The following is a 26028-nucleotide window of genomic DNA, read 5'->3' on the forward strand; positions in this document are numbered from 1 at the left end:
TCAAATGAAATAACAAAATTTATTTTCATGAAAGAAAAAGATCATTTTCATTGAGATAAAATATATCATCACTGAGAGTGGGTAAATATGTACAAAACAAAATAAAAAAGCAGAAAAAAAGAAACAGCAAAATTTAATCGAAATTACAGTAAAACAAATGTCGCAAGTAATTGTTGCAGAAGGTCAAAGTTATCTTATCGGGATTGTGAGGGGTTGTGATTTGAATATGTCGTTCTTAATTTATGATCAGTTTAACTGAGAAGATGCAAATTGTATTTATTAATGTTTGGTCAAATGTTTGTTTGTCTGTTCAATTAAAGGGGCAAATTTTTGTTTTTTTTTGTTTATAGAGTTGAATGGCCAATTAGCAATATGAGGAATATTTTTGTTTTGAAAATTATTATTTTGAATTGTGGTACGAGTTTTGTAAAAATGAAGTGTTTTGTTAAACAAACTGACATTGGACCAAATTTTTTTCGTTTATCTCAATAGTCCAAAATATTAACAGCTAAGTTCTAGAAACCTAGTGAAATGAAATCCTAATGAGTTAGTAAATTGAGTGTATTTGGTTTTTTCAAGTTTCCACCTTTTCAACCATTTATCGAAATCATTTTAGGTGAAATAAACGGCCCTATTTTGCTATTCGATTCACGTGAAAGTCTAAAAAAATATTAAGCCTTTAAATAGGGGTTAAAATAAAATTTAAGCAAATTTATTTTTGAAATTCTAAGACAGCGGGACACATCGCTTGGCTTTCGAAAAGTTGTGATTTTTCAAAGCCTATTTGACGTGATTAAGGAATGAAATCTTTCGATTCACGTGAATCGAATAGCAGAATAGGTCTGGAAATATCGATAAAAGTGAATTGTGGATCACTAGTTTACATTTTTAGATCGATTGTAATATTCAATTATATTTCGAGTGAAAGTGAAAAATGTAGAATCAAGCTGTACAAATATTACAGTGATTTGCATGAAAAAATCAAAGTCATGAGCAAAAATAGTTCAGAAAATATCAACTTCTTCAAGTCTCTAAATTTTCCAATTTTCAATTCCAATTAATTTACAAGTTTCAAAGGAGTTACTGCATCTAGTTTGTGTAACTCAGTTTTTTGTTTTGTTTTGTGGAGAAAAAGGCAAATAAAAGCTTAACGAAAGCGAAAAAATGCATAACGTAAATTTTAACTCCCATGTTCCAGTAAAAAAAAATGTTTAGTTAAGCCTTTCAAGTAGTCGTTCCTTGATCAAGATTTAAGTAGGTAGCCAAAGTTTTTTGAAGTGGAACATCGTATTTAGAAGTACCGTTAATTGACCTTTTTTCGCTGACGTTTATATTTCAATTACCTTCATCTCAACAAAACTGAGTAACGCAGAGTAAACGCAGTAGGTAAGGTTAAAGTGGCTGTCTGACAGAGAACTCACTCACAAAAGACAAGTTAGTTTGGAACTCACTAATCGAACCATTCGGAACTTCTAATAAATAGGGATAGGCTTTTAAGTTTTAACACCTATTTTTACTAGATCACTATGTAGTGTCTTCAAAGAAAAGTTCTCATAGATGGAGTTTTCTTTTATTTATTCTTAGACGCAATCAATTCATGCCCATAATTGGAAAATTAAGACATGTTTTCGAGCTTGAAGATCAATTAGGAGATTTTTACTTCTCCAGAGTATTCATTTAAAAAAAAAAATTCAAGAAAATGCCAATCGAAGCCATTATTACCGAAAAATGGTTTCTTAAAACTCCAGACAAAATTTTGCAGAGACAGTTATTTAAAATGAAAAGAATGCAATGCGATTTTATACTACTTATGAAACACTAAAAAACTGTGTTTTTGTTTCTCAAGATCTTAAATTATCTTTTTGTACTTTGTTTTTGCATAAAAGGAAATTCCGTTTAAATAGTCTCTTACTCTCTTAGATTTTTCAACATGCGGTTATAGTACTTATGCAAAGCACTATATTGCACGTTGAGAAAGATAGTGTCATAACTCAAAAAGTGTCGATTTCTAATTAATATTCGAGATCACAAGCTCAAGTTCTACATTTGTACTAAATAACGTGACTCTATCTGAAAATCTCGCCGCTAGGGAGCAGAATTTTCGATATCAAATTTATCTGTTTTATATGTAAATTTAGCTGTTTGATTTACTTCTTCTGAAAAACCGTGTTTTTTAAGTTGTGACATTGATCAAAAGGGGATTTGTTTAGAACATGAAAAACTTTTTTACCAGAATTCACAGTTATGTAAAATTCAAAATGATAGTTTTTCGAGTAAAACCTTTTGTTCATGTAAAACTCTTTAAAAAACTGATTTTTATTTGGAGTTAAATTTTTAAAAATCCAAAGTAATAAAATGCACTCAAAATCTTCAAATCATATTAAAAAAAATATTACACATACGCCATAGTGTACCACAACACAAATCAGATAATAGGAACAGCCAAATAGTGATAAGTGGTTTAATTTGAGTTTTCTTATTTTATTAAAAAAAAAAAATAAGAAGTAATAACGACGGCAGCATCTTGTCATTCGTGTGTGTATTCTTCCTAGGTCGAATTCCTTTGGGGAATAGTTAATGCTAAAGAACTAATAAATATTTTTTTTTCAAATTTTTTCAATTCTTTCTGCTTAGTAAAAATATTTATACAAATTCTAGTGGGACAATATACCTGTAAAACCTCAAGCCATCTAAACTATTCTCCAATTACTGATCTAGGTCAATATATTTACAGTAAAAGCATAATATAAAAATCTTGTCACGTCAAATCAAATGAGAATCGCCCCAAAAAAATGATTGTAACCCTAAAAAAGCTACAAATACAATTAATATGAGGTATACCTACATAAATGAGACAAAAGTCCAAAGGGGCATAAATTCTTCAACACTCTGGTGTCGTTAAAGTTCATACAAAACACATGTTTTTTTAAGTAAATATAAAGACACACTTCACAAACTAGAAGAGGCCATTCAATCAAATATCGTACTCATAGCATAGCCCCACATTTCTTTCGCATTGCTCTCTCTCTCTCTATCTCTCCCTGTATGTTGCTGATTACACTCTCCTCTCACTAAAAAAAAAAAAACATAATTGGCGATTGGAGGATATACTACTAGCGCTGTAGTGGTCAAAAATTGCAACCAAATATACAGGACGGAAAGAACTAGCGCCACCTAGCCTTCACAAATTGGAAATAGTTTTGTTTACGTCAAGCTGTCAGGCCATTTTTTTTTTTTTTTTGTAAACAAACAATTTTCTTTCGCATTTCAATGTTTTCTTTCTGTTTAATACAATTAAATACATAAAAAGCAATACAAAAATCTTAAAAAAGAAGTTCATACAAATTAAATATTAGTGTCGTGTTAACGTAATTTTTATAAAACTTATTCGGAATTAAATATTTTGTTACCATCGTGTTGTTGTCGTCCGAAATCGTTGTGCGGTCGCGTCTCGATTTTGATGTATGAGAAAACGAATGTTTTCTCGGCTAAAGCTCATCAGTCCAATATCATTAAATGTGGAACTTGCTCTTTGTCGTTTCCCAAGATGCAACAAACGGGCCCAACAGCAACAATATCAACAGATGCAACCAGCCCAGCCCCATGTTGTAACTACGAAAAAGCTGTTGAAAAAAAAGACTAGGCTCTCAGAGTCATCTGAGGCTGGAGTGGATTCCAAAGCAATTCGATTCTTCAAAATGTCAAATACATATGTTGGCTGACCTTCTTCAAGAAGACGTCTTTAAAATCAATTGATTCAACTGCGGGTGTAAGCACAAAATCCTCAACATCATCGGCCAGTGTAAGCGAGAGTTTTATTTGTGGTGAAGGCAAGGATATAAGTAATTCAGCGGCATGGTAATGAGCTCTAATGCAAACAACACAGCTTCAATATTGCAAGCAGACATTGAGAGCATTTTTGAAAAAATGCATTCCCATAAGTCTGACATTGATGTTGGACGCAATAGGCAATCTTCTGGTAGAGAAAGAGATGGAGCGGAAAAGATGATAATCTGGTGATTACAATTCGGGAGATTGCAGTCGGTGGAATCACCTTCAACATAATTATCCCATAACAGATTCCGCTGAGGCAGGCAATGAGGTAAGTAGGTATTTGATTTTAATCGTTTAGCATGATTTTTTTTATAAAAATATGTTTTTCTATCAGGTTAATGCCAAACAACAACAAAGAAGTGGAGACAATTCTTCAGCACCTGTAGCCGTAAGCATTAACATGCCCGTATTAGATCATCCGAATGCATTCAAGTGAAAAAACATCGTCTACCGATGAAAGTTAAAAAAAAAACACCAGGCCTGCAGGTGCATCAGGATCCTGGCGATTATATTACAAATTATATATATAAAAGGAATGATGAAGCCGTATTGCGTCTGCTGAAATTACATTAATTTATAACTTTCAAATTGAATTGTTTAAATACTATACTGAATGCTGTTACGCAGATTAAATTTTTAATCTTTTAAATATTAAACCTATTTTGAATACGTTCAATTTAAAATAAAAATAATTTTTTATTATTGTTGTTATTTTTTCTTCGTTTTTAATTGAACAACTATATGAATAGATTTTTTTTTGCATAAACAAAAATTGTAATTGCATTGAGGTCAGTGGTTCCTTCAAGGAAAACTTGCCAGTGTTTAAATGCACCACTTAACTTAACTTAACTTGAGAGCAGATAATACTTACATAGATACTGCATTTATTTTAGGAAATAACCCAGGAGCAGAAAAAAAATTAAATTATTTTGTATGTACATACAAATATATATACATTTTTATTTCAATTATTATTTGTATAAAGCGATATTATTTCTTTCATTTTATAATTATAATTATTTATTAATATAACTTCTGCTACCATTTAATCTAATCGTTAGACTATCATCTAGGTTCTAGGAGGTCAGATGATGATCTGAAAGAAAGGATAAAAACAGAAGATTTTCAATTAATAAAAAATTCTTTTAAATGTGTAGCTGTGCAGGCTGCAGGATAGTTTAAAGCTCCATTAGCTATATGTTTTTCTGACCAAATAGAACTTACCTACGTAGTATGACTTTATCTTTATTCCCCTGCTGATGTTGCTGGTGATGACACTGCTGTTGTTGTGTAGTTTTGTTGGTTCTGCTTCATGTTCAGCCTTCTTCTTAGATCCTGGTTCGGTTGTTGTTGTGACTTGCCACCAGCAGTTGGAATCATTTTGTTGTCTTTATTGATCTTCAACTTTTCACGCAAGGTTTTTTGTTTCTTTTTTTTTTGGGTTCGTTTTTGCGCAGCCCGAGATGCGACCGACAAAACGACTTCGAGGTTGCCAAACACAAAGGGGATAGAGACCGACGACAGAAATAACGAAATTTATGTAAATAACACGACACCGCACTTGTTTACTTGAATTATATGAAGTTTTTTTTAACATTCTGATATTTAATTTACTTTTTATGAATATAAATGTTTTAAATGTGACTTTTTTCAAAAAATAATCGACCACTGAATGTGAAAGAAAAGTGTTTGTTTACAAAAAAAAAAAAATGTCAGGCTTGACAGCTTGACACTTCTGTTGTCATTTCTCACAACAACGCGGCGCTAGTTCCTTCCGTCCTGTTTATTTGGTTGCAAATGTTGACCACCGGTAGCGCATTTCAACTTTTCCAATCCCCAATTAAAAAAGAAAATCTGAAACAAGATTTGTAAATCGAATGTGTGTACACGAAAAAAAAGTAAGATACAAAAAATAAATAGCTACTGCCAGCCAGCCAGCAGCGACCAGCCATCAGCTAACAACAGCCAACCGCCAGTCGGCCATCGCGCCGTTTTATTTATTTTGAATTTCATTCTCTAAAGTTCGCTCGTGCTCTGGCTCTGGGACCTGGCTGGGGTTCTAGCCTAAGATACTTTGCAGTGTGTATATCGTCTGACGAGTCTACATCTCACAGTAAATCGGTTGCAAATCTTATATTTTTTTTATCCGCGAGTGCAAAGGGTGGAGGTGGACAACTACGACGACGACGATCGTGAAACGAATCTTTTAGGACTTTCAAATTAATCGAAAGTTATCACGGAGACGACCAAAAGGCGCGACTAACCCCGACCAAGGGACAAGAACTTTATTTTGATGGGAAACCATCGTCCATCATAGTCGTCCGTTCCAAAGAGAGATAGGCAAAATATACTATCTCTGGAACAAGTGAAAGATACATTCGAGCTGTCCATCATCGCATGGCCTATTCGAACTGATTGTATATATGATTGGAAAATAATGCCAAGACTTGCGCGTAATTAGTATTCTCTAGCGGTAGCATAGCTCTCGATATCATATGAATACCCGATTCGTACCTATACGAACAAGACGAAAAAATAAAAAATAAATTAAATAAAAACGGTCTGTTCCAAGTTGATCGTCTTCATCATCATCATCATCGTTTTCTTCGTTTTCAATTAAATTTTGCTCTCACAAAGTTTCGTTTCGAAAATAACTAAAGAAGAGAGAACAAGTGAAATTCCTTGAGAAATGAGAAAATAAAATTGAAAATTTTGTGTTTTTATTTATTTTTTTTTTCGAAAAAGACGCTTTAGTCGAAAACGTGCGTTTTTCTATCATCACATAATTATAGTGTGGGTGAGAGACAGTCTGTTTTTTCTGTTTTACTCTCTGAAAGATTCGCCAAAAAATGTGTCGTGTGGTATCTAAAATTATCAAAAACAAAAAAATAAATAAATAAACGAAGAAGCATAAATTATTTGAAATACTACCCCAAATAATTGTTTGACATCGCATAAATTAAAAAAAAAAAAACAATTTTAATAAAAATAAAAAACAAAAAAAAAAAATATAAATTAAAGTGATTTATAGTGGACAAAAGGAGAGTGATAGAAATCATAATTTTTGAACAAGAAGAGACAACAAAAAAAAACAGATGATAATAATTTTTGTGTTTTCTCAAAAAAATTATTTGAAAAAAAAATGTTATATTAATTTGAGGGGTGAGTTTGTTATTATTAATAATTATGATTTTTATTTAGTTTTTATTTTTATAAATACAAAACTACGTAGATGACCTATTTTTAGTTAAACGATCTAATTTTTTATTGGTCTTGTGTTTTTTTTTTTCTTGCTTTTTAAATATAATTCATAATTTTACTGTTGTAAATGAAAAAAATTGGCTGTGTCTTGTTGTATGTCGCCGGAAATACTAATTTAGTGAAGCGGGGGTGCAAAAATATACGAAAACCCATGGTGATGTGCATATGCGAACAAAACAGAATAATGTGCACTGTGAGATATAATGACGTTGGGGCAAATGAATCAGTGGGGCCATTCAGGAGATGAAGAAAAAATAAACGCATTTTTGCATCATTAAAAAAAAAAAAAAAACGGTGATGGAAAATTTTTGCTATCTGCAGATTGATTCCATGAATTTGGATGATTTCATAAAATTTCTTCCCTCTTGTGAGAAATTTTGAGGAGGTGGCAGTTAATATTTTCATATATTTATAATATGTACACTGTACGTCACTTGAATAGAAACAACAATTTTTCTTAAGTAAATAGCGATTGGCGCTTTGGTGAGGTAACTTAGTAGATTTATGGTTTTGCATTTTCAAAGAGGAACTTTTAACAAACAATGTTGTAAAAACGAAAAACTCAAAACAGAAACCGGGTGACTATTAGTTGCGTTTTTTTCGCATTACTTCACAAAAAACAGTGTTTTTTTTTGCGTCACTTGAATAGAAACAAGCTCTTAAATTAGGTAAAAATGATGAAAAATCATGGTCAACACTAATTTTAGTAAAGCAGTATTAAACTTTGACATTATTTGCACATTATAACCAATTATGGGCTACGAGCTACCATTAGGCATCACAGAAAATGCATAATTAGGAGCTAACATTGGAAATGCACTTGCACTATGCAAAATTGCGAAAGATATTGAAAAATTTGCCAAATTTGGATAAGAATATTTTTAAAATATCGTAAACTAGTAATTTAATAAAAAAATAAGACAGGTGAGACCCAAATCAAGGACAGAGAAAAATTTAACAATGTATGAGTTAAAAGATTACATTCAAAATTTCTCGTTAAAAATTTTTTTTATATTTTATTTCGGTTTTTGAAATTATTAGCTGTTTTACGTAGTTTTTGCTTTCACCTATCACATATGTTTAAATGCAGTTTTATTGGTTTTTAATTTTTTTCAAATATTGCATTCAAAAATTTGTGTATAAATCAAAAATTTTATTTTTTTAAAATTTCTATTTGAAAGTTTTGCCGTTTTTATAATAAATAAATATTATTAAATACTTTACCCTTTCTTGTTTGCAACTTTTTTGATGTCATTTTTTAGGTGAATAATTTTTAAACAAAATTCAATAAAAATATTGTAAACATATCTTTTGTAGTTCAAGAAAAATAAATTTAAACGTATAAAAACGGCAAAAATTTCAAAAAAAATTTTAAAAAATTAAAATTTTTGATTTATACACAAATTTTTGAATGCAATATTTGAAAAGAATTAAAAACCAACCATTTTCCAACCAGAATCAACAAACAAATTTAAAAATAGATGATTTAACTCGAGAGAAAAAAAATTTTATGTATGAGTTTAAAATTTCCCATACAAATTTGTATGGGGAAAGTATGACATTAGAGGCACGGGTTAATGACCTCCAAAACATTTTTTTTGCTAAATTCCCCTTATTTAGGCCCTAAACTTTCGATCTGGGGGGTGTCTCCCCCGAAAACATCACTTTGGGAAATAACGGACACCCTAGTGCTCGTAGCTCGGTAGTAGCTCGTAGCCCATAATTGGTTATAATGTGCAAATAATGTCAAAGTTTAATATTGCTTTACTAAAATTAGTGTTGACCATGATTTTTCATCATTTTTACCTAATTTTAGAGCTTGTTTCTATTCAAGTGACGCAAAAAAAAAACACTGTTTTTTGTGAAGTAATGCGAAAAAAACGCAACTAATGGTCACCCGGTTTCTGTTTTGAGTTTTTCGTTTTTACAACATTGTTTGTTAAAAATTCTTCTTTGAAAATGCAAAACCAAAAATCTACTAAGTTACCTCACCAAAGCGCCAATCGCTTTTTTCTAAAGAAAAATTGTTGTTTCTATTCAAGTGACGCGCAGTGTATGTATATTGTATATGTATATCGTTGGCGGGAAGCAAAATTGTTCTAAATCCACTTTTTACCGAAAATGAGATAATGATGCAGTTTTACTTATTTGAGAGTGCTCTTTCCGAATTTGAAAAGCATTTTTGACTAAAAGATTTCTTCAGCAGATAATATAATTTAATGGGACATCGAACAATAAAACAGGTAAGTAGCCTTCTGAAAATGAGACCTGAGTATTCTTGTTGTAAGCCCCATCATATTTTGTTCTTAGTCCACTTTTTATTTAAGGAAAGTGCGTAATTGTATAGGAATTGTTCTTTGTCCAGTTTTGGGTTTTTAGTTTTTAAAAAAATTACAAAATAGTATGTATTTACTAATGAAGTAAGTTGTGTATGGTTTATTCAAAAGGAAAGAACAAACTTTATAAAAAACATAACTTAAATTACCCACGAGCAAAAAAATATCGCTTTCAATCAATTTGAAAATTAAAAATCGTCCCCCGTAAAATTTGGTTTTTGTGACTTAGACCAATTTTGCTTAACGCCGACCGACGATAAAAAGAGAAGTTTATAAATGTAGGTAATTCAGAAAATATACAGTTGTTGTTTGTTTTATCATAATACAGAGTTTTCTCGATCTTCTTCAAAATTAACTCTGACCATTATGCAGTTTTTTTGGTGATGCGTTGCCCGTCTCTAGGAGACGTGTTTTTGTTTCAATCTCTTAATAGGCTCAATTGTTTGTGTTTCTCGAAGATGAACGAATTATGTTTCATTAAACACAGTCTTTAGGAATTACTCCAAACGAGTGGCACCTATTGCACGATATCGTGTGTTACATATTTTCTAGACCTATTGTAACGTGAGACAAAATTAAAAAAAATATAACTTAAAAAAAAAAGTACAAAACATAGTAAACTTAAACATGAGTGAAAAGTGATTAATACAATATCTTAATGTTAAAGAAACATTTGATTTTATGTCACACCCTTTACAAGAGAAACATCCATTTACAAGCAAAAAGTAAAAATGGTTTTACAGATGTGAGAATAGCAATTTAGTTGATAAACTTTAATAGCTTAAGACGATCTTAAAGCTAACAATTGTTCAAATGTTAAATATGTGTTCTCAAAAGTGTGCCTATATCTCACCAAGCTTTACCATAATGATTTACACGACTGTTTTGCTGTCTACAGGCGAATTCACTGAATTTGCCTGTTCTAAATCTACTGTGAAATTTTTGTTATCACTGGTTACTAGGACTAAAAAAGCCCAAAGTGTGTTTTTCGATTCTACAAGAACATATCGCCACAAAGCTTTACCAATCATTTTTTGCTTTGGAGTTGTTTGAAACCAAGCAGCAATAAAATTCGAACTTGAATCATCCAAGTTGCCTTGTCAGGACAAAGCAACAACTATTAATAAAGATCTTCAAATTGTTTCGGCCTATTTTTATTTTTAGGAACTGAATACGATAAAGTTGTCTGCTTTCTTATGTCGTTTTCGATTGGTTTCACTCGTTTTGAAATCCAATAAAACAGTTTGAACCGCATTCACTCAATTCCAAAATTTGTATATATAATTTTTTGTTTGCTTTTCAACGAGTAAACGATATCTTGAGCCATTCAATTAATAAATGTTAAGATTTGCGGGTCAGTGTGGTGTATGCGTAACCTTTTTTTGTCTACCGACAGTATAAAATTTTTATCATTTGCAGTTTTTAATTAAACAATAAAGTGATATGTATCGATGTAAAATTTTTAGTCATTCTACATGCATAAAAAAGCTTTAACAATTATAATTAACAAAGAATTGTTTATGGTTATGGTTGTAAGAAGCCCTGAAAACCAATAGTAAAAGAAGTTATAGGAAATGGTGAATGTTATTATCAAACTTCTTCAAAATGTATTTTTGCAAAACAAAAAACCCAACAACTTGCAGGACTCTTAGAATTTTTTCCTTAAAACATTAGCGATCAACAACGGTCCTTTACATCAGCTATCAATATAATAGGTTTTCAAATCCAAGACTAGGTATAGACTAAGAAATATATGAGAGGGATTGGATTTGATCGTCATTTCTCAGAAAATAAAATTTGTTTTGATTTAATGGAATCCGACCCCTCTCTGTTGCAACACAAGATATCTCACTTATTTAAGGGGTAATAACACCTTGTGAACCACGAAATCGAGCGTCATTTTCATCAGCGTATAAAACAAAGAAGAAATATTATTTTCTTTTGGTGTTTGTTTAGTTTAATTAAGTATATTAATAGGTAACAGAATAGGCTAATGTTAAATTTTTTAATGATGTGAAATTTTTTAAATGGCGGTGTATTTCAGGATTATAGTAAAATTAAAAAAAAATTTTTTTTAAAATATGAATTTTTAAAGAAATGGCATTAGTTTGAAAAAATTATTTCATTCCAAAAACAAAATTCGTTGAAAAAAAGACCATAAAATCGTTAAATTTTAATATTTCAAAAAAAAATCCTACGTACTTCACTAAAGAATAGTATTTTTAAGCTCCACACAAAATTTCAGCCCAATCGGTTAAGAACTGTAGGAGTTAGTTGGTCGCCCGATGGGAGCACAGGATTTTACTATCATCCTGAAATACACCGCCATTTAAAAAATTTCACATCATTAAAAAATTTAACATTAGCCTATTCTGTTACCTATTAATATACTTAATTAAACTAAACAAACACCAAAAGAAAATAATATTTCTTCTTTGTTTTATACGCTGATGAAAATGACGCTCGATTTCGTGGTTTACAAGGTGTTATTACCCCTTAAGTAAAAACTAATACCAATAGTATTATTAAATTTGTTCTGTTATTATAATAAATAACTTATAATAATAAATCACTTGCCACTTTTCGACTACACTGTAATTTGGATAATCTCATTCTCTCCATAGTGTCTGTGCAGTCCTAAGTAGTTAAATACTGATTTCGATAGGGCAATTTAAGAGCAATTTTTCTGATAAATGATTCTGATGCTACAAACTACATAATACAAATATGCTGCTACTCTCTATGCATGCTTTTTTTTTTTGTTCATGTTAAAATTTAGACAAGAAAAAATTTGCGTATACTCATACTCTCGTATTATTATGATTTGGGAATGTGAGAACGCTCAGATTTATTAGTATTAATGTGTAAAATGTTTAGTAAAATTGTGCAACAACAACAATTGTTGAAGAGGCTGAAACTAAAATAAAGATACAAAATTTGTGTAGGAGAACCAATTTGGAGAGTCATTGTATAAAACAGCGAGAAAATGATTGTTTTTAAAATTCTCACGTTCTGAAGAATCAATGAATCGTTCAACCAAAAAACTTTATTGAGTTTGTTGATTATGACGAAGAAATTCATTTAAAAAAATTGCATTATAGCTCTCTGATTCATAGCTAATTTTTCGATAAATCACAATTATTTTTAAAATTGAGTCAAAAGTTTAAGTTATAAAATTGTTGCAGGGGAAGGAACTCTAGAAGTTTTGTATTTCATTTTTCGTATGGAAATAATTTGATAGTGACTACAATAGTCCAAACTAGGGGCGATAGTTCGCTTTAACTGCAGTAAACAGCATTGAGTTTTTGTAGAATTAATTTCCATACAATTTTTGGATTTCTGATTTACCTTTGCACAATATTTTCAAGATTAGAATTTAATGAGCTTCTGAATAAAAGGCACACAAATTTATAAACGAATATCAAAATGCTATAGATGGTGTTTTTGGCAAAGCATTTAAATGGATTAGATGTTTCAGACAAGAAAACGTTTGTGAATATTAAAAAGAGAGTTGGATACAAAATGGAACCCTGTGGCACATCAGCATTTATTTTATGAAGAAGAGACTTAGGACCCTACAGTTCCGCTTGCATTTAACGATCTCAAAAGAAGCTTCTAAGTCCTAATCCAACGACGAAGAGAATGGTCGATACTAAATGCATATATTTGTGTTAAGAGAGCATGAAGCCGAACTCTAGCATTTGAAATACAAAATACAATAAAACAACTTTATCCAAAACGATGTAAAATATTTGTTTCACTGTTCGGCGAAATGTACGATTAGATTATCCTTTTTGGACCTTTTACTTGGAAAGCCATAATGCCAGTCATTAAAAAACATTTTGAAGAATTCTTTACATTATAAAAAAAACGGGACATAAGTCTATAAATTTTTTTTTGTGGATGGTTAGTGTGATGGACTATGAAGCCAGATGTCTGAGTTAGATTCCCAGTGGTGGGCATCTATGTGAGCATGAAGAGGTTTTCTTACGACTTGAGAGGAATTGAAAAAGCCTTTAAGGTTATTATTGTCATGAAAAGTGCAAATTTGTTCAGTAATGTGGCCCACGTTATAAGACAAAAAAAAAATGAACCATATAAATCTTAACGTCCCCACCTGTTTTATTGTTAATCACAATACCACCATACGCTAAAAGTTTAAGCCCTCTTAAGTGATGGGAAGAGGGCGCTCATCAGCTTATTATCTGATGATATCGTAATAGAACTTGTCTTCGAGTTGTAATTTTTCTTAAAATTGATAAGGTTACAAGTTCCCGACAACCGAGTAAACAAATTTCATCTTTTTTCACGTCGAATAACTCATTTATCATTCGTTTATTTTTATTATTTTTGAGCAGAACAAAAAATTACACACGAATTTCAATAAACAAAACAAATCTGTATAATATCCACTAACCAACGGTTTTTTATAAAAGAGAAACATGAAAAAGTATACTAAATCCCCACTAACTTCACCAGATAAATTGAAAAAAAGTTAATTTTGTAGGTATGGGCACCTTCCTAGTTGAGTGCCCAGTTCCACCTCAGCTATAAGGCTGATATTTTTTTAATACAAAATATATGTATAAATGTCTGTGAAACCAGAAAAGTGTGTAACTCCAAATTTTCTGAAAATTAGATTTGAATGCCATCTGTTAGACAAACCTATTATCTACCGTTCCTTAAACTCAGAATCCCCTTAAAGTTCATAGTTTTTATTTTATTAGCAAATTCGAAAATGAAAACTCATACAAATGCCTTCAAAACGATTTTGTTTTTTTGCTCTCCTATAAAATTTGCTAAAATAGAGTTACACACTTTTCTGGTTTCACCGACGATATGTAACAAGTTTTTAAGTGGAGAACAGCAAAAATGTAAAATCTAAAAAAATGGACCACCCTACTGTTCAGCCGTTTGAACTCGTTGGTAAATTGTAGGTCCCTTCCATTCTTGCAAATTAAATACACGTGCACAAGAATGGTTGAGAGTTCTAAGGCCTTGCTCTTTTATCGGGTGTTTGCCATGTTGTCGTGCAACGATATTTATGTTAAGGTGGGACATAAGTCCATAATGGAATTATGGAGTTATGTCCCACTGAGGTGGAACCAAACATGGTTTAAATTTTTAATTTTAACTTTTATAATATTTTTTTTTTGGTTGGTTGATCCTTAAAAATCGTATTTGAAAAGTTATCAAAGTCATTTAAAAGATTCATTTAAGACAATTCTTCAAATTCCAATGTTTTTGGCAGTAAATTTTGTTTTCTCTTTTTTTGAAATCTCTCATAATGAGGTCTTGAAATTCTTAAATGCTTAACATAGAAAAAACAAATTAACATACCAACGCATTATATTCTAAATTTTTATAGCGAAATTAGAAAATTAAAAATTCAACATATTTTATGGCGTAAAACACCTATCCTTTTTATGGCTTTGTAAAAACTAGGTGCGTTAGAAGCAGATATGTATAAATGTAATAAAACCTTGATTAATATCTATAAAACTTCCCTGTCTCTCAACTTTTTATTTTTCTGTTTTAGCAAAAATATTGATGTGAAACTTTAACATTATTTTCTAAGAAAATTGTTACTATAACACTAAAAATACTTAGACAACAAAAAAAATTTATTTTCACATTCATTAATATTTTAAAGGAACAAATAATATCATTTTCCAGTAGGTAAGTTAATTTACAATTCCCATCCACACACAATTTTATTATGTTACGAAATAGTATGTGATCAGTTTTTGAGTATGGCTCTTGAATTTCAATCACACTAATTAAAAAGTTTGTAACAATAAATCAAAACATTCATGTACCAATGATGTTTAGAAATTAATTAATTAGGTATCGGATAAAGTTAATTAGTGACTCAATTACTGAAAGTTTGAACTGAAAACGTATCAAAAGAAACATGGCGAAAAATAGCAAAAATTCTGTTTAGTTTTTGTGTTACTTTGTGGCCATCAGAGATTTTTGATTTGTTTAACAGAGTTGTCCATTGTTCTGGCCTAAGGAATGTCCTAGGTTTTTGGCCTTAAGTGTTAAACGCAACAATATTTAAAAAAAAAATATCAGCCTCCTTTCACCATTTTAAACTTAAAATAGAGTCAGTTGGTGTAAGTGCGCGCACTTTTCACTTTAAAGCGAAATTGTAAGAGATATCAGCATAATTTTTTTTAGATTTGATAAACCTATACTTTGGGAACAAGAAAACACAGAAAAAAAGTTTTTTAGTTTAAATATTTCATATGATTAAAAACAAAAACCAAATTAAGTCGAAGTGCGCGCTCTTTCCCCAAAGTCAGGGTAAGATCGCGCAAAATCTTGGGTAAGAGCGCGCACATAATAATGAGTAATAAGGAATCTTGACAGTTTACGGTAACTAAATGTCTAAAAAGTTAATGTTATACTTAGTTAAACAAAACTTTATTTCAAAACTTTCAAGTTTTCACTAAAATGAATGAAATTGTTAATGAAAAAACAAATTAAGTTCAAATACAAAAACTTAAACTTTATTTATAAAACAAAACAAACAAAAAAATATTTCGAATTAAATAAGAAGATTACGGTCTTTCTTTTTTGGAATTCATGAATAACAGCCTTCGTTTTTCAAAATTCAAGTTTCAAATGTTTCTGTCTGTTGAAAAAAGAAAAGTTTAATATGGGGAGAAGTGCGCGTTCTTACCCACAAATGGACAGCGCGATTTTACCCACAAAGGTACTTTTTTTTCTATTTACCAAATTTATAATAAAATACAACAAAATCTAACAAATTTTTGACCCATTTATTCCCAAAGTCCTTTATAACTAAAAATTCAAATTTTTGGTAACAAAACTTTATTAAATACGGTCATAGGAACAAAAAAAAATATTTTTAATTTTTTAAAAAAAGTAACTAATATGTTTATTAAGCTGTACCCAAGCAGGTACAATGGGAGGATACGGGTTCTAATTTTTCATATGAAATTTTTTTAGAGCAAACTTTTTGAATGTTTGAAGCTTAGAATCTTAGTAGATTAAAAAAAAAAAAAACAAATTCTGAAATGTAATGTACGTTTGAACAACATTTCACTAAAATGTAGGCAAATCTTCTTGGAAACTGGCTGCGGTTTTGTAATAATTCCAACAATTTACCAGTTTACAAGTTAGCACTGACGTAAAACGAATTGATGAACTGGTGGTGTAGTTCGGCAGTCCATACCCTTATTACTCGCTATTGCCTATAATTCTATGTTTCCGTTGAAAATGTCCCCTTTACTCTTTTTGAAATATTTCTTCTTATTCGAGGTTCTTATTTTATTTTAGTAGTAATAAACATTCAGCCCTAGAATCAAGTTTATAAGGTTTTCCTATTTTGGACTGTTTTGAACATTGATGACCAAAATATTTGATCAATTGTAAGTAAAAAGACGTAAACGCAAATCGTACCTCACTCCGAGTAATAAAAAAAATTACATTTTACATTTTTTTTGTCATAAACTGAACTGCAATATGTTGTCAACATGTCCAAAGACCAACACAAATAATATTTGATCAAAACAAATGAGAGATAAGTCAACGGTAAAGCGAAATAGTCCATGAATTTTTTGTACCCAAGCGGGTACAGTGGTAGTAAATGGTAAATGCAAATATAAATATGCACAATTCCAAAATATGTACTACTCTCGGTATATAATGCTCTCACGCCGACACTACACACTTTTCCCGCACAACTTTTTTTTGTTTTGAGCCGGGTTTTTTCAACCCGCTTTTAAAATAAAATGGAGCTGAGCACACAATCGCGAAGGTCATCACTTATTGACGTCTTACTAAGCGCTGATTTCCTCATTTTTCGTTTTAGTTTTTTTTTTGGACACAACTCGAGAAATAAGCACTGCGCGCGCTTACCCACTGAGCGATCTTACCCCAAATGACTCTACTAAATTTTTGAAGAAAATTATTATGGCTTTAATATAATTGGAGCTTAAAACCATCTGTGGGCCGGGCCAAATATATGTTGCTAAATTTAATTGTTGATTGAAAAAGTTCAGAAATTCATGGAAAAGGCTTTCTTTTGAAATTGCTTATAAATTCTTGTTCAAATTACGTCAAAGCCCTTTGATTTACGAACTTTTCCCGCTCTTCTGTTTTTCTGTTTGGATATTATGAACATTTTGTTTATAAACAATCTCAATCGCAGAAACTATTTACTTTTTTATGAAATAAAAATGAGTTTTTCTTGTGCAATGAAGAACTCTATCCAAAGTTCTCAACTCAAAACGTATCGAATCGGAAATAATTTTCCAGGAATTCCTTCTCTAGGCTATAAATGTTGGTATGAGTATATAAAAATATCGAAAGAGAAAAAGAAAACAAAACAATAATTAAAAAAAAAAAAAAATTTAAACGAAATGAAAATTGCAGTCTATTTCGAAATAAAAACGCAAGACAACAACAACAAAAATTCATGTAATTAATGCACTTGTAAGCACAAATAATAATATCGCACTCAATAAAAAGCCGATTATAAATTCCGATAAACAAAGGTATTTCGACAGAATTCTCAATATGGTTACTGAATGCTAATTAAATTGCCAAAAGCGGTAAATAGAATATCACGTGCGAATTCCATTCCATCGATTGTCCAGTATTTGTTAAGAATTATAATGACAAGATTTATTTATATAGGCACTTGCGATAGATATACCTATTTGGGTGTTCGTTGTTCGTAAACACGCAAAAGAAAAAGAAAAACAAAAAGAAATCGTGCGTGGGTGTTTTTTGTGTAGTTTGAACTGTTTTTAGTACCCAATAATTTTGAATTTCTTAAGTTAGGTTGTTTTGATGATATTGTTCTTTTGGATACATTTTTTTCTTAACAATTTCAAAATTCGAAATTATGTTTGGAATTGTATTATTTTTTAAAATATCTGGAATTTGTTAAAGTTTTCTTAACAACCAAGCTTAAGCTTGATCAAGCTAAAGAAAAGATTAAAAAAAATGTCACTTAACAGATCTCCTGTCATTCACCAACGAAAAGATTGTAAATAAATAAAATCACTAAATTATGTTAAAAAAATTGCAAAAAAAAACCCTGCAACTTTGCAATATCATAATATTGTGGGCACAAAACCAAAACCACTAATCTGCAAAATTGTAGTTTTGAGAAAAACGACTTCAAAATTTTGGAAACTCATGCAAACTTATGAAAACTCTTGCAACGGATATTAATAGTTTAGAGGCTGCTAGGCAACCGATGGAGGATTGGGGTCGACACAGTTAATTGTGGAACCGATAACAAGTTATATGACGCATTAAAGTGAAAATGTCCAAAGATGCAGATTCGCGGTTTTTTCTTTGTGCCGACGCACAGTGTGGTAATTCGCCAATCTGACTGGACAAAATAGAAAAAAAAAAGTTTAGCCACATGATTTTAAATCATGAGTTGAGCTTCTCAATACAATGTGTAACTATAATTCATGTTTTGTTTTTTTGTTTTCATCTCGGATTAGCGTTAGCTAAGCTTGAAAGTTGGTTCTTGTCAACAGTTGGATGGAGATAATACAAAGTATTCTATTTTTCGCTTGAGTTTGGTTGACGATTTAAAACGCTGTGATACTTTTATTGTTTAATTGTTTTTTTTAATTGTTAATCTACATTTGGAAGTAAAGTATTATAATTTGTATTTATTAATTACCATTGCAACAATTTAAAAAAAAATAAATTGTGTAAGAAGGCTAGAAAGTGCAAAAAAAATATCTTTGTTTTTCAAATAGAGGTAAAGTTAATTTTTCCGCATTTTTCCGGTCTGAAATTAATTAATTAATGTTTTGTGGAGTGTTGTCATTAAGATTAGCTAGTTACATATCTCGCGTTTTCTCGACCGCCATACAACTTTTTTCACTTTTCAAAATGAAGTTAAAATTTTCAAAAAAACAAATTTTCGAAAAATGTGTCAAAACTACCAAATAGCATCGAAAAGACAGTTTTTTTGATCTTTTAATGAGCAGGTATCATCTTTGGAACTTTTTTGAAGGTAAACAAAAATTAAAAACATACCTATATAAAAGTTTTGTGCTTCAAGTTAAGCGAAAAAAAAGACAATAAAGGTGGAAGACACATTGGACCTCTCTTTAAACATGAATTTCATTTTACTTGACCAAATAACTAAATAAACAGAAGCAGTAGATAATGAAACAAAAGTAGAAAAGAATTTTTAAAAATTAACAACATTAACAAACGGAAGGTTAAAAGTCTCCTAAGTGCACCTATCCATTAGGAAATAGTTAAAATCAGTAGAATCGCTCTCCGCAAAGTTTGAAAAGCATATTCCAATAAAACCGTAAGGGATTTATCGAAATTTTCTTTGAGTGAAGGATCAAAATGTATAAAAGACTAAGTTCTGATCCTCTGGAACCACTAAACCACTGGAATTTTCAACTAATGAGGCATTATCATTGATGAATGATGCTTTTCTGTCGGAACATCTTAAACAAGTTCAATGCAAAAAGCAAGCAAGTGTAAAAGGCCAGAAATAGGGTCACGAAGAAATTTAGAGAATTATTAGCTTGAAAAACATTGAAGGTAATATAAACACAGCTGTTTTTAATAGGCCCTTATGTTTCAACTTTGCATCGCACAAAAAGGAGTTACTTTTTTAAATTATCTGCAGATATTTTTAAAGGTGATGCCATTTTTTATGATTATGAAATATATTTAATTAAAATCATTGCTAAAATTTTAATTTAAAGCATGATATTGAGAAAATAAATCATGTATGTCACCTGTCAAAAACGTGTGTAAAAGTTCTATTTCTTAACAAAAACTAATTATTCTGCCTCTCTTTTTTCGTGAATAACAATAGAGTTTTTATTTATTGAGATTTTTCAAGCGTTTTTTTAAATAATTAAGTATATCCAATCATAGAATATGTTTATGGAAACATAAGTTCAAATACTATAAAAATGCATTTTCTTCATCACTATTTTGACCCACTTTTTGCAGAAATTATAGATTTCTTTTTAAAAAATCTTTCTTTTTTTTATAGAATTTTATCTATTCACATTCATTTGTTTAAAACTGTTTGGAAAAAAAGTCGCTTTAACGCGAGTTATTAATTTTGTCCAGCTAGATTCGTGATTGGCCACACTGTGCGACGATTAGTTTGTAACAATATCCACAAGTCAATCACAAAATCCATTTTTGGACATGGTTGGCTTTTTCGATTTATAATCTGAGTCTTACAATCGGTCCTTAAAAAAAAACCGATAAAAATATGTGTGCAAATTATGAACAAATTTTTTTCGGTGCAATACAAAAAATCGGTGTACGGTTTGATTTGTAAACGCAAAATTCGATTTTAGCTTTTGTATTATTTAAAAAAAAAGTAGAAAATCTTTAAAAATTTGCTTATTTTTCAAGTGTTGCTAGAAGATGAGGAATCTTCATGATGATGGATCCATTAAAAACTCGTAACTTTTGGGTTCATCACTTAACCTTTTAACATTGAAGCTGAAAGTTATAGACTTTTATAAAAAGAAAATGCTTCTCTAGGTCTGGATGGATAAAAAAAAATAGAAAAAAAGATTAATAAGATTTTTTTTCAAAAAAAACATAGCAATAAGTATAGAAGAAAGTGGAGACATTTTTTTTTCAAATTCATTTAAGAATTTATTTTCCGTAGGTAATCGTATGAACTTTTATTTCCTTGTTGAATAAAAGCTTTAACATTCCTTGGAATTTTACCAATAATACAAAGTAAGTAGTATGAATGACACATCGTCGGCTTAGACACTTTCCTTAGAAAAATATTAAGAAATTTAAAATTTCTAAATTTTTGAATACCTACATCATACCAACAATATATTCGTAAAGTTTTCACCGTCATGATGTTATGTCAAAAAGTATATTTCCACTTTGATACAAATGCTGGAAAAGAAACTATAACTTTTAAAATACTCAAAAGTCCCACATTGTATATTTAAATACTGTAGGTGTTGCCGTTGTGTTCAAATATTTTATTTTGTGTTTGAAGTCAATTTGTGAAAAAATTGCATCTCCATCTATCGCTTAAACAATGGAAAATTGTCCGTCATTCCTATAGATATATTTTTTTCCCTTATAATTTCCTATACAATCTTTTGGCATCAATTAATTTATGAAATTTAAGTAAAATTTTTGAAAACAAATTTTTTTTTGTTTACAAAAATCTTCAATTAAATTTAAAAAAATCAATACGGCAACAGCGGCAATTTTTAACCTATAGAGGTTAAAGTATTGAAAAAAAAGATCATCAAAATCGGAGTTGTTCGGCCGGGTTTCCTAAAAATGTCATTTTTTGAGCTTTAGTTACTCATTGTCAGTGTGTTTTTCAAAAATTTATAATGTAAACTTAGTACAGGTAAAATAGGCATTTAAAAAAATGGATAAAAACCAAGTACATAAAAAGCCTATAAAAAAAGTTGGGTGGAAGGGTGTTTTTTTCGCGGACAAGAGAAAGGGGGTGAAGGTCAAAAATATACTGAAAAAAATTGTTTGTCGAATATCATCATATGACACATGTTTTCAAGATATTTTTTGATGGTGAATCTAATGACATAAAAATAAAGTCAATACGATTGCTCTAAGAAAAGTTATTGCCGATTTAAAACAAGGGTGCTTGTTTTTTGACTTCAACAGGCAAAATTTATCGTAAACCCATGTGAAAAACATGCTACACTGATAAAATTTGAAATGAAGGTTTTAGATAAAGCAGGGACAAAGGATTCATAAAGTTCTTAAAATTATTTTTGGTGAAAGGTTGTTTTTTTGATGGGTGAAGTTTTGTGTGAGAAAGGTATCATAACAGCTGACTTACATTTTATTAATTTTTGAAACTTGGTGTAAAAGTTTTGGTTGGTATAAGAATTAAGAGTCTATAAAGTGTACAAAATTATCTTGAGTGAAAGGATGTTTTTTTTTTTAAGAAATGGTGAAATTCGGAATTAGTACCACAAAAACTGGGAAAAAATTGTTACACCAATGAAAATTGGTAAAAATGTTTCATTTATAAATTATAACAGAAACCAAGAACCCATAAAGGCTATAAAAATATTTTAGGTTGAAGGGTGTTTTTTTTGGAAATAGGGAAAATCCGCGATATAAGTCCCATAAAATCAATGGTATAAAAGGTACCCTTACGAAATTCATTAAATATGTTCTCTTTCCCATAGAAATTACGAATAAAACAGATCTATAAATTTTTTTTCATGTGAAAGGTTGTCTTTTTTAGGTGTAGAGAAAATATGGTTATATTTGAAAAAGTGTGTAATACTAGAGTAATATTAATGGTACCCTATTGAAATTCAGAAATTATATTATTTTTAAAACTAGAAACAAGAATCTAAAAGGTATATAAAAATATCATGGTCAAAAGGGTGTTTTTTTGAGTTTAAACAAAAATGATTTCAATTCAATTCAATTTAGTTTATTGAACTTGTTATTTACAATTGACTTAAAATTAACTTATTTCTAAGATACATTGGTTGATATAAAATTTTGTTGGCACAGAAGGGGCCTAACCTTATACAATGACTAAGTTATAAAATATAAATAAATATTATACATGGATAAACTTAATTTAAAAAGTCTGCTGACTAGGTTGTCCTCGGGGTGTTCAGACCCGGATGTCCAGTTGTGGGGTTGGTTGAGTTGGGTTGGTTTGATTGGCGTTTAGCCACGATAGTATGCCGACTGGGTGTCGGCGTAAAAGTTAACTGCTTCTTCGTTGTCCATTGAAATTATGTGCTCATCCAGTATATCCAAAGCGCAAAGGTACCTAGGTTCCGGATGTCGTTGTTGGGCTATCATTCTTCTCATCAGCTGATTGGGGTGGTTGGCGATATTTCCTACAAGTATCTTCGCCGATCGCAGTAGATACTTGTCCAGTGGTATGATTTTTGCTTCCTCGTAGAGTCGCTTGTTGCTGTAGTATTTTTGTCGCTGTCGATCGAAGTAAAGTCCGGTGCACATCCTCAGTATTTTTCTCTCGAACATTTGTAGTTCCTTCATGGCTGTCTTGGAGATGGTATACCATACCGGAAAGCTGTAGGCAATGACAGGTCGCAGAAGCTGCTTGTAGATCAAGAGTTTCGTTGGTTGACTTAATCCTGTTCTTTTTTTTATCAGAGGGTGAAGGCGATGGAAGGCAAAGTTGGCTTTTTTGAGGACCAAACGGGAGTGATTGTTGAATCTGAGGAGCTCGTTAAAGTTGATTCCTAAGTACTTGGCGCTGCGTTTGGCTGGCAATCTAGTTCCATCTGGAAGTGTCAATGTGATGCTTCTGCAGCTTCCAGCCGATCGACTGCCTCTTCCTCCTGATCGTCTAAGGCACAATAGTTCCGACTTGGATGAGTTGATCCGGATACCCCATTTACTGTAGAACTCATACAGTTTCCGAATGTGAGCTTCGACTTTCCTGGCAGCTATGTTTGGCGAGATGGACTTGCAGTATGTGAGTGAATCGTCCGCGTAAAGCAGGTTCTCGCACTCACTTGCAGGCGGTTGGTCTGATGTCAGGATGCTGTATAGAAAGGGGCCAAGTTTGGATCCTTGAGCAACTCCAGCTCGAATGACTTTCATTGGTGATTTCCGATCCTCCACTTGCACAAAAAAGTTTCTGGAAGAGAGAAAAGAAAAAATAATTTTAATTAGTGCCAAAGGAAAGCTTAGTAAATGAAGTTTATGGATAAGGGCATCGATCCATACGCTGTCAAATGCTTTCTCGACATCCAGAAAGCATGCGACGGTAACTTGATTGTTGTTTAAAGCTGAGGTGATGTCTTGGTGGAACTTCATGAGCGGATGCAGTGTGGAGTGCTTCTCCCGAAAACCGAACTGCATGTCTGGGATGATGTTGTTATCGCTGCAAAACTTCTTCAGCTTCCTGAGTGTCAGCTCTTCCAAGAGCTTACTAAGATTGTTGAGAAGAGAGATTGGTCTGTAATTGGAGATGATGTTCCTAGCACCTTTCTTAGGAATCGCCACAATTCTTGCAGTTTTCCATTTCTGTGGGAAGTAGCAGTTGTTTATGCAGTTGTTGAGGATGATAGCCAAGAAGATTATCACTGTTTGCGGGAGCCTCTTTATGATGAAGTTGGAGATGCCATCCGGTCCAGCAGATTTTTTCGGTTTGGATAGGTTAATTATTTCGGCAATCTCTTCTGGGGTAGTCAGGTTTGGGCTGTCAGTAGGATCACTTGCAGGATTTGTGTCGCTGAATATCACTTTATCCGGGTTAGGTAGCAGAGTCCTTTGGATGGATGCCTCGACTTCCTCTATAAAGTCTGTGTCTGCGGAAGGGTTCGGTGAGAAGTTACCTTCAAAGTGGGCTGCAAATGCTTCTGCTTTTTCCAGAGATGTTGTTACTTCTCCATTGTTGGTGTTAACGACTTCCGGCATTGGTGACTTCTGTCCAACAATTCGGTTGATGTTCTTGAAGGCATCAGGCCCTGGCTTTATTGACTGCAGTCTCTTCTGGAACTGTGTGTTGTTATAGTGCTGAATGGAGTTACGGAGCATGATGTTAGTGCACTGTAGCTCACTCCACACTGTCCGGTAGTTGGGGTTTGATGTATTCAGGTCCCGTTGGTGAATCCTTTGGAGGCGTTTCCTTAACCGTTGTCTGTTGAACAAAAATGATGGATCACCCTAATGAAATTTGGTAAAAACATTGAATTTGGGATAGAAAGCAAGAATAAAGAGTTTTTATAAAAATAAATTAGGTGAAAGGGTGTTTTTTCGTAGAAACAATAAAATCTGTAATTGGTCCCAAAAACCCAGCGATTCGTATAAAACATCTAAGAACTCAAATATAAACGTTCAATTTGTCATCAAAACCAAAAATAAATAGAATCATTGGCTTTTTGGGACCAATTACAGATTTTATTGTCTCTACGAAAAAAACACCCTTCCACCCAACTTTTTTTTATAGACTTTTTTTTACTTGGTTCTTATCCCAAAAGCAAACTTTTTGCCAAGTTTCATGAGTGTAACAATTTTTTTTTTATTTCTTGATTTTATGTACTATTTTACCTGTACTAACTTTAGATATAAGAATTGTTACGTTAGTCCTTAACGGAATAAATAAATAAACAATGATAGTTCAATTTTCATACTTTTATCAGAAAGTGCTCAATTTGTTTACTTAGTACAGCTCAATTCAAAGTGAAAGGGAGGGGAAATAGATTTATTACTGAAATGGCATTTCTTGCCAAATTGAAATAAATCAAACATGACCTTATACCTCGAAGTTTTGAAACCATCAACATTATTTTTGAAATCATTAAAATTAAGAAGCTTTACTTGTCAACTTTTTTGTTTCCAATTAGAAAATAAATTAACGATCATCACTCTATTTTAAGGTATCACACGTTGGTTAACCTTGTTATCAATTAATAGTAGTGTATATTTAATGTTGAACTAAAAAGGGCTTGCTAACAATCTTAACTACGACCAACTTTAATTTTTTTTAGAAAACAAACAACAATTAAATTTGTTCCACCTTCAACACCTTTATAAGGGCTCCTTCTAAATATAGAAGTTTTACGACTTGAAAGCTTGATCAACCTATTAATTT

At 31.3% G+C, this 26028-nt stretch overlaps 1 protein-coding gene and 1 long non-coding RNA gene across 2 annotated transcripts in view; one reads left to right on the forward strand and one right to left on the reverse strand.

Moving 5' to 3' along the window:
• Positions 1 to 4758: 4758 nt before the first annotated feature.
• Positions 4759 to 5674, reverse strand: LOC129913054 (uncharacterized). The gene is made up of 2 exons (XR_008771970.1): positions 5059 to 5674; positions 4759 to 4930 (listed from the first exon to the last, which is right to left on the reverse strand). It is a non-coding gene; the product is annotated as an uncharacterized LOC129913054 (long non-coding RNA).
• A 1240-nt stretch (positions 5675 to 6914) lies between these two features.
• LOC129913053 (phosphoinositide 3-kinase adapter protein 1) overlaps positions 6915 to 26028 on the forward strand; it is a 72276-nt gene continuing 53162 nt past the window's right edge. Inside the window, exon 1 of the mRNA XM_055991443.1 lies at positions 6915 to 6996. The gene's annotated coding sequence lies outside the window, so the exon portion shown is untranslated. The remainder of the gene's footprint in view (positions 6997 to 26028) is intronic.

Source organism: Episyrphus balteatus, chromosome 3 (assembly GCF_945859705.1).
Source record: "Episyrphus balteatus chromosome 3, idEpiBalt1.1, whole genome shotgun sequence".
NCBI lineage: Eukaryota > Metazoa > Arthropoda > Insecta > Diptera > Syrphidae > Episyrphus > Episyrphus balteatus.